At 40.6% G+C, this 8,683-nt stretch overlaps 1 protein-coding gene across 3 annotated transcripts in view; it reads right to left on the minus strand.

Annotated features, from left to right (window-relative positions):
- Positions 1-7,493, minus strand: part of LOC114653820 (coiled-coil domain-containing protein 106-like) — a 51,072-nt gene extending 43,579 nt beyond the window's left edge. For 2 of the 3 annotated variants that reach the window (XR_003716572.2, XM_028804365.2), the window contains exon 1: positions 7,198-7,493. The gene's annotated coding sequence lies outside the window, so the exon portion shown is untranslated. The remainder of the gene's footprint in view (positions 1-7,197) is intronic. The other variant, XM_028804366.2, reaches the window with a different exon arrangement.
- Between the last annotated feature and the right edge of the window lie 1,190 nt (positions 7,494-8,683).

An 8,683-nucleotide genomic window follows, 5' to 3' on the forward strand; every position in this document is an offset into this window, starting at 1 on the left:
GCAGTGTTAAGAGCTGATCTTTTTATATGTACTCTTTGCATTTATTTGACAGTAAACTATTTCAACCATTCTATGATCTGCTCCTCACAAACTGAGGGCACCGTGGCGGATGTTAGCAGATTGCTGGCCAACCACAAGTGTTACCTGGTAGGTAACCACCCATACAATCAGATTGTGACACAGACTACGAATGCCGTGAATGTAATTACCCCGATCTACATGCTGTCAAATAAACGAACCACACACTGTGGCGCAACGTTAGGGGCATCGCCTCTGGCGCTGACGTCCGAGGTTCGATTCAAGAGAGAGAGTGCAGCGGAGTGTGTACAACTGATGAGCCCAGAATGAGGGCGAAACACGTGTCGTGTACTCTTTGCATTTATTTGACAGTAAACTATTTCAACCATTCTATGATCTGCTCCTCACAAACTGAGGGCACCGTGGCGGATGTTAGCAGATTGCTGGCCAACCACAAGCGTTACCTGGTAGGTAACCACCCATACAATCAGATTGTGACACAGACTACGAATGCCGTGAATATATATATATATATATATATATATATATACACACTACCAATCAAATGTTTGAAATCATGAAGAAATTTTAATGTTTGTGATAAAAATTGATTCCTCTTTTTATCATGATAGCATTAAATTTGTTTTCAAAATTTAGCGAGATAATACAAGTGTTGCTAATGCCTATTGATGCTTGAAATCACTGATTTTGTTTTTTGTTATTTACATAGGACTGCAAAGCCCCATTTTTAGCAGCTATTCTTTCAGTATCCTCTGTGGCAGGAGGCTGGGGGCCAGACCCAGCCAGGACGCCTGGAAGGACCGGGAGGCAGTCTGTACGTCCCCCGGGCTGCGAGGGGGCAACCACCAGGGGGCGCCCCGAGCATCGTGGAGCCCGGGAGATCTGCACTTCCGCCACACCTGGGCAGGTGGAGGAAGGACCTTCCAGGGACGCCCGGTATGCTTCTGGGTGCAAGTGCGGCACTTCCGCCACACCAAGAAGTGCCGCTGGAAGGTCATCAACAAGCACCTGGAGCACATCCGGGTGAATATAAAAGGGGCCGCCTTCCTACAGTCGGGGAGCTAGAGTCAGGAGCTGGAGTTGGACAAAGCTCCAGCAACAGGAGAAAGAGAGGCGGCCCACAGACATTGAAGGCCGTAGAAGGGTGTTGTGGTGCTGGAAGAACTGTGTGTGTGCGGGACTTGGGTTTTGGGACCTTTATTACAATAAACGTGTGTGTTTTAGAACTGCCGGTGTCCGTCTGGTTTGTGTCCGGGCTGGTTATCTCACAACTCATAGCCACCTCCTTTAAGCTTGTCCTTAAATTAGTCCTGCACACATGCTAATTGCTTATTAGAGAAACTTTTAACTGCATTAGTTCACTTGGGCTGCAAGATATTGGTATTCCTAAAGTTCAGTTCTGGTTCAAAAGTGTCCAAAATGAAACAGTTTTCTCAAGAAACATGTTAGTCTGTTGTTGCTGTTCTTTTATTTTAATTGGGTTTTTTTTTGGAGAATGAAGATCATTCCATGTTGTAGATTGCCAAGAAACTGAAGATTTCATCCAAAGGTGTCTATTACTGTCTGGTGAGTAGAGGGTGAATGAAATCTAAAGAGGATAGAAAAAGAAGGGGAAGGAACAGACTGTGTAAGAGAAGGATATCAGAGTGTGTAGTGTGAGAAACAAATGCCTTACAGTTGACTTCCTTAAATACACACCAAATACCAGTGCCATCTGCAAAAGAGAAAAGAGGATTCCAGGATACTGACCATAATACTGTACACTTTTCCAGTCACCATCAGTCTAAAGTCTGTGTTCTTTTATCCATTTTAACCGTTTCTTTTAATTTGCCAGTTTCAGAGGCGTCTTTTTCTTTAAAACTCTGCCTGTAAGGCCAGCATTTCAGAATTGTCTTTTTCTCTGTTGCAGATGACACTGGGATTTGCTGAGTATTTAAGGAAGGAGTCAGCTCAGAGTCTGTAAGGCATTTGTTTCTTACACTATACACTCCGATGTCCTTAACCTTGTACCCAGCTATACATTTCGGCCTTCCCCTAATTTTTCTGTCCTAGTTAGATTCAATGTGCCATTTTCAATCAAGACACCCTTGTAAGAAATCTTCAGTTTTCATTTTTTTGTCAGTCTGTCACATGAAATAATTTTCATTCTGCAAAAAAAAAAAAAAAAAAAACACTGACATGTTTCTTTCTTTCTTTAAAAACTTTACACTTTTTGAACTCAAAACTGAACATCAATAATACCAGTTGCTTGTAAGCTACGTGAAAAGAGTAACAGAACTCAAACATGCTAATGCAAAGTTTTCTCTAATAACCATTTAGAATTAAAAAATGGCTAATTAAGGATAAGCTAAAAGAGCTCACTGTTGCAAATGGGGCTTTGCAGTCATATGTGACATTTTTGAACCAGGACTGAACTTTAGGAATGCCAGAATCTTTCAGCACAAGTGAACAGAATATCAGGCTTTAGCAGTGCTAAAGCAATTAAAGGTTTCTCTAATAACCAATTCACATTTGTACATGACAAACTAAGGATAAGCTAAGGGAACTGACCGTTAGGATACTGAAGGAATGACTCCTGAAAATAGGGCATTGCAGTCATTTGTAAATATAAATACAAAAAAAATCAGTTATTTCAAGCAAAAATAAGCATTAGCAACACTAGTAATGTCTTAGCTGTATTTTTCAATCCATGGTATTTTGGAATAAAGAAATCAATTTCTAACAAAAACAAGAAAATTTCTGAGTAATTCCAAATTTTGACCGGTAGTTTATACCTCACTGATGCAATACAACTACTACAGATGATATTTTAAGCCCTCTGGTGGCCTAAATTGAAGGAATGATGTGACATCTTCTTATATAATACGCTATCGTGGCTGTCCGTTTGTCTGTCCAGGATTTTAAATCACCTGTAGCTCGCAAACCGTTTCACCTATTGACCTGAAATTTGGTGCAATGGTACACATATACTACGTGACATCTACTGTCCCCTTTCAAGGTGATGATTTTTAGTACTCTTTTTATTTTAATTTTATTTTATTGTAGAATCAACTCTCAGCAGCTCGCAGCAGGGCAACCGTGTGGCACATGCGTACGGGCGCTGTTCTCATCCCTACCATCTTCACCGTCACTTTCTCTACCTCTTCATAACTTAAATCATTCTTGAGGCAGATTGAAGAATTAAGTGTCACCTTAAGAGAAAAATTAAGAAAAAAGTACTAAGTAATTACAACACAAAAACTGACTTAAACACTTTTAACGCAAAAAGATGCCGACAGAAGAAGAGAAGAAGCGGGCCGCTAGGGTGAAGAAAAGAAGAGCTGCTCAGGAAGCAGCAAGCGCATCAACCTCTGAGCAAACGAATGATAAACGTACAGAGAAAGTTAATGAAAACTACGAATGCTGAAGTCCATTGTATTCACTGCACGTTATCGTGGAGTGCAGCGTTACTGGTAATCAACCATTTCTGACCTGCTATTATCCAAATCAAACCACTCAACCACAAATCCTCAACCACTTGGTAGCTTGCAAAAGCAACACAACCACTAATGAAGTCAGTGAATGCTGCAATCAAGCTCCGGCCTCACTAGGCCACATGTTCTGGGCCTGCACCAAATTAACATAATTTTGAACCAAAATCTTTAAATGCCTTTCAGACAGCCTTGGTGTTACAATCCCTCCTAATCCACTAACAGCTGTGTTTGGTGTACTTCCAGATGGTCTTAACACTAGAATTACCAGAGCCTACGAAAAAAATTTGTAGACCCGTCCATCCTTAAATTGCTTCGCACCTCTCCATCAGCGTCTTTTGTCCGGTAAAATGTGTCGATAAGCACCAAGCAGCCAGCAGCCTACTATCAAATCCCCCCACTGCCGCACAGTTTTCTCAGCTCAAGTCTGAGAACACTAGCGTGGAGAGTCGCTCACGTACTGAAGAGTCTATAGCTGAAGGTTGAAGCTGCCATCGCTGTACTTTGTATATAAGAGCCACATTGAATGTTATTTACTTATTTACTTTTATTTATTTACTTACTTCCTATAGCGTAAAGTCACAAGTAGACTGCAGAGCTTCTCGTGTACATATACAAAGTACAGAGATGGCAAAAGTGCGGCGTGCATTTTTGCTCTAATGTAGAACCGCCGTCATTATCCAAGTTCACCTCTCTTATAGCGCGCCTTTATGTGAAAACAGCAGTGTGTCTTGTTTCGCGGGTGTGGTGGGGGGGGGAGGGGGGGTAAGTGGGATCGTGAACGCGACTGAGAGAATAAAACTAAATAAAAAACAAAACAAAGCAACCTTTACAAGTTTCATAAACTTACACCGGCTGTTACAGACTGGAAACAAATGTATGTTTTTATTCTAAAACAGTAATAATAACAGCAGCTCACTTCTCAAAACGGACTCGTCCGGGATTGAACCCGTGAAGTTTTGAGTTACAGTCAACAGTTGATACCGTTGCGCCACCGAAGCGGTCGTAGCAAATGCGTGTCAATGTCAATGTTCTTTTTCTGTAGTTATATTCTTGAATAGAAGTGCATTTCTGCGGTGGGTTGGCACCCTGCCCAGGATTGGTTCCTGCCTTGTGCCCTGTGTTGGCTGGGATTGGCTCCAGCAGACCCCCGTGACCCTGTGTTCGGATTCAGCGGGTTGGAAAATGGATGGATGGATGGATAGAAGTGCATTTGTTCTGTTATATTTGTACCTTTTGTAAAAGTGTTTATTTGAAATTTGGAATTCAGGCTTCACACATTATACACTTCATGTCTACATTTTGTCAGCTATTACTTACTAAAACATGAAAAACGTTTCTGTTTAACTATGTGTTTACATGGATCGTTGTAGACACGGTACACACATGAAATGCATGTGTTCCAAGTAACGATATAGTATTTATAAAAGGTGTCATTTTGCTTGACTTCTCACTCTATACAACTCTAAGCAACTGACACACAGGTAAACAGACTTGAGCTGAGAAAACTGTGCGGCAGTGGGGGGATGTGATAGTAGGCCGCTTGCTGTTTATTGACACATTTACAGGACAAAAGACGCTGATGGAGAGATGCAAAGGGATTTAAGGTGGGACGGATCTACGAGTGTTTTCGTAGGCTCTGGTAATTCTAGTGTTAAAGTGAAGGACAAAAACTGTGATTGCCTTTACTACACTATTGGCACATAGACTTATCTTGCTCAACTGGAAGAATCCTAACTCACCTATTCTAAGTCAGTGGGTAACTGATGTTATATATTATTTGAAACTGGAAAAAATCTAATTTGCACTTAGAGGATCTGTATAAAACTTTTTCAAAACCTGGCAGGATCTAATCAATAACATTTTAAATTACGCATTTAAATTGAGAAAGCAGGTTCTCTCCCCTCTTTTAATCCATTTATCTTAATTAATTTATTATTTTATCTATTCATTTGTCTTTACTATCATAATGTTTTACACTGCTGGCCTAGCTCTCTTTCTCAAGGTTGATTTGTTTTGAACCATATTCCCTTTTTCATTTTGTAAAACTTGAGTTATATGTATGGAGTGTTATTTGATTTTAAAAAATTCAATAAAATTTTAATAAAAAAAAAAGAACGAATAACTGATCCTACAAAATCTTTTACACAATTTAAGATTTATGTTTATTCTTTTATTTAGAAAAGCTCTGTAAGGTCATTTGGCAATGCCAAATTTTCCCATGTATAAGTGGGCACCCAGTGCTGCCAGAATAGGCTCTAGCCTTCCAGGACCCTAAACTGGATTAAGAGAGTGGGTCTTGTTCAGAAAGTGGACACCACTTGAGACGGCCTTCCACTCGCCCAAACACTAACCTTAAGGTCAATAAAATAGGTCCCTGATGTTAAGTCAAAATTTTAGGGCTAAAATAATAACAGAAATGTGACACCTACTTATATACCTAATCTTAATTATTGTGAAACAACCAAGAGGCGTCCACTTTCTGAACAAAGAGCCAAGAGAGTTTTGAAATGTTATGTTGGGTGGCACATGCAACAAAGAGTCCGGGGTTCACATTGCAGGTCCTCCCTGCATGGAGTTTGCATGTTCTTTCCGTTTCCACGTGTATTTCCTCTGAGTGCTTCAGTTTCCTCTCCCAATACAAAGACATGCAGGTAAGGTGAACTTATGAAGCTAAACTGGCCCTGGTGTACTGTAGACTATATGAGTTAAGTGTGTTCACCCTACAATGAACTGGCACTCTGTCCAGGGATTAGTCTTGCCTTGTGTGAATTTCCCCTTGGGATTAATAAAGTATCTATCTATCTATCTATCTTGTGTCCTGCTCAAGATAAGGCAGGTTCACAAGATAGATGGGTATTAGGTGCCTTCCAGATGGCAAATGAAAAATGTTCATTTCAAATGATGCCATGTTCACGTTCTCATTAACATATATTACAAAGCATGGATGCAGAAACGAGGGCATTATTTTTTTTTCGAAAAGGCAAGGATTTACTTAATGAAATAAACGTGACTTCAACTTAAGGAACTGAATAACTCACTTTTCTGAGCTACAGCTGATATTCTCTCCGAAATAACGCGTGCTTCATTTATACTCAGTACCAAGCAAATCACACAGCATAGATGAAATCAATAACGGAATGCTATTAAAATGGAGCCACAGCAACAGGGCCGTTGCAAAATTAATGTACGATGAGATGGGGCGTGCGCGAAGTGTGTCATTAGAGCCCCGCAATTGTATTTAGGCTGACACAAATAACTGGAAACGAGGGATCCTGTGAATGACGTCACCGTGAAACTAATCTTTGGGATTTCGTCTCCATGGTGATATAGTTATAAGTAATAACTGGTTATCGATACGATCAAAACAAAAACATAAATCAACGGCTTCTCTTTTGCCTTCTTTGCAGTTTTTAGGAGCTGAACCCAGAACAACTGTTTACAATATCTGTCATCAATTGCAATCTAATAAAAACTGCACATTTTTCAGTTTGCAAACAGATATGTCAAACTGTACAGCACGCGTATGATTTCTTTGTTTACCAAGTTTGTTGACATTTGTGCGCTAAGCGTAACATTTCGAGTACATAAAAAATAATGAAACGTTAATTAATTAATGAGGTGCATGATTTATAGTATGTGAAATGATGTGCAGGAAATTTTACAAAATAAATAAATGCATACATACCTCTAATGTAGTTTTCCTACACAGCAGAGGGATGCCAGCTTGCCACAATTAAATATAACCGATGGCACTTTTCCGGGACAAGGATTTGGTGATAACTGAAACATACGAACAGGGGATTTTTTTTCCGAGGAAGCATAACTCGAAAGCTATGTGAAACTGGCTTCTTTGTGCCTAAGGCCGGGGGTGGGGAGGCGATTGGCAACGTTGATAGTACCACCGACCAGTCAAAAGAAAAGGGCTGAGACACACATGAGCTGCGTTAACGTCCTTCCGCGTCCATCGCAGCATTCTGGGATTCGAAATGCACGTCGGGAAATGTAGTCAAATCGCAGGTAAGTGTACCATTTCTATTCATCTCCGTCCAGAGTTCTGAGCGCTCCAGTAGGGTTACGATCATTCATTTGATAAGGAATACGTAATTAATTTAACCTTGAGTGGAAAAAATATGTTTAATACACATTAAAGAATTTTACAGGAACCTGTATTGTTCAGCAACTAATGTTAAGATAAACTGCTAAATTTTGCTATGCCAGGTAAATAATTGTTGACGCTTATTAGATAGATAGATAGATAGATAGATAGATAGATAGATAGATAGATAGATAGATAGATAGATAGATAGATAGATAGATAGATAGATAGATAGATAGATACTTTATTAAACCCAAGGGAAAATTCTCATACTCCAGCAGCACCTTACTGATACAAAAAACAATATTAAATTAAAGATTGATAATAATGCAGGTAAAAACAGACAATATCTTTATACAATGTTAACGTTTAACCCCCACCCCTGGGTGGAATTGAAAAGTCGCATAGTTTGGGTGAGGAACGATCTCCTCAGTCTGTCAGTGGAGCAGGACGGTGACAGCAGTCTGTCGCTGAAGCTGCTCCTCTGTCTGGAGATGATACTATTAAGTGGATGCAGTGGATTTTCAATAATTGATAGGAGCCTGCTGAGCGCCCGTCGCTCTGCCACAGATGTCAAACTGTCCAGCTCCATGCCAACAATAGAGCCTGCCTTCCTCACCAGTTTGTCCAGGCGTGAGGCGTCTTTCTTCTTAATGCTGCCTCCCCAGCACACCACCACGTAGAAGAGGGCGCTCGCCACAACCGTCTGATAGAACATCTGCAGCATCTTATTGCAGATGTTGAAGGACGCCAGCCTTCTAAGAAAGTATAACCGGCTCTGTCCTTTCTTACACAGAGCATCAGTATTGGCAGTCCAGTCTAATTTATCAATCCAGCTGCACTCCCAGGTATTTATAGGTCTGCACCCTCTGCACACAGTCACCTTTGATGATCACGGGGTCCATGAGGGGTCTGGGCCTCCTAAAATCCACCACCAGCTCCTTGGTTTTGCTGGTGTTCAGGTGTAGGTGGTTTGAGTCGCACCATTTAACAAAGTCATTGATTAGGTCCCTATATTCCTCCTCCTGTCCACTACTGATGCAGCCCACGATAGCAGTGTCGTCAGCAAACTTTT

The sequence above is a fragment of the Erpetoichthys calabaricus genome, chromosome 6 (genome assembly GCF_900747795.2).
Source record: "Erpetoichthys calabaricus chromosome 6, fErpCal1.3, whole genome shotgun sequence".
NCBI lineage: Eukaryota > Metazoa > Chordata > Cladistia > Polypteriformes > Polypteridae > Erpetoichthys > Erpetoichthys calabaricus.